This window comes from Juglans regia, chromosome 1 (assembly GCF_001411555.2).
Source record: "Juglans regia cultivar Chandler chromosome 1, Walnut 2.0, whole genome shotgun sequence".
NCBI lineage: Eukaryota > Viridiplantae > Streptophyta > Magnoliopsida > Fagales > Juglandaceae > Juglans > Juglans regia.
This window is the reverse complement of record NC_049901.1, coordinates 29,549,773-29,550,959: the sequence shown is the minus strand read 5'-3', so window position 1 is coordinate 29,550,959 and position 1,187 is coordinate 29,549,773.

Here is a 1,187-nt window from a genome sequence, read left to right as displayed (position 1 = left end):
AGATCGAGGTAAGTTAGCTTTTAACTTACTATCAATTTAATGTGTATGTGTGATAAGTAAGGGAACTAAATTGTATGTATGCATGTTATCATATGTGCCATGCCAAGTCATTACATATTTATCTGTTACACAGAATTTATTCTGTCATGAATTATTCATCTGTTACACAAGATATTCTGTCACGTATTGCTATACATGCTATACATTGCAAGTATGTCATGTTAAGTTAAGTATGCCATCTGTTACATGTATTTCTTGTCATGTAATATTCATTGTCACATGTTACGCCACGTTAAGAAATGTTGTCTGTTATATGGTATGCCATGTTACGAAATGTTGCATGTTACATGTATGACATGTTATGAAATGTTCTCTGTTACATTTATGTCTCGAAGTATGTCATGTCTGTCGTCCTACGTTCATGTCACGTTATGTTACGTCAAGATTTCTGTCTTTTATGTCACGTTCATGTTACGTCACGTTACGAAATGTCATGTCTGCCAGTTAAGTCATTCATGTCAATCACGACCCTAAGCGCTAGGATGGGGTAATATCCTAGTGGAACTCCTTTGTTCACGCTGGAGTGTCTAAATAGGTGTGAAATTCCCTGGGTTGACGAAGTACAGTCAACAGGTTGCGAATGGGGCCTAATTAGCTGGTCACCGGAGCGCGCCAGGCACTAACGCCGATGGTGCCACACATTATGTTATGTGTGTCCACAGCAAGTGTGGCACAAACAGATAAGTCATGGGGCCACAACAACTGTGGAGCATGAAGTATGGGGCCACAACAACTGTGGAGCATACACTACGTGAGACACAGCAATTGTGACACGTAGAATACGTGGGGCCACAACAACTGTGGAGTACGTATTAACGCACTCACAGCTGGTATAGAAACCTGTGATGTGATGCGGTAATCGGCAGGGACACACGGCTCAAGGGGACCTGTGTAGCACCCATATGGTCACGTTAATGATTAAGTCTATTGAATAAGATTCCAAGTTCAAGTCATGTTTCACGTTATGTTATGTTCAAGTTTACGTTCACGCAATCATGGTAATCCCATGAGACAAGAATATGTTCCAAGTTCATGTTATGTTATGTTCACGTTTACGTTATGTTCCAAGTTCACATTTATGTTATGTCATGCTCAAGTTCAAGTTCAAATTATGCATGTTCACGTCC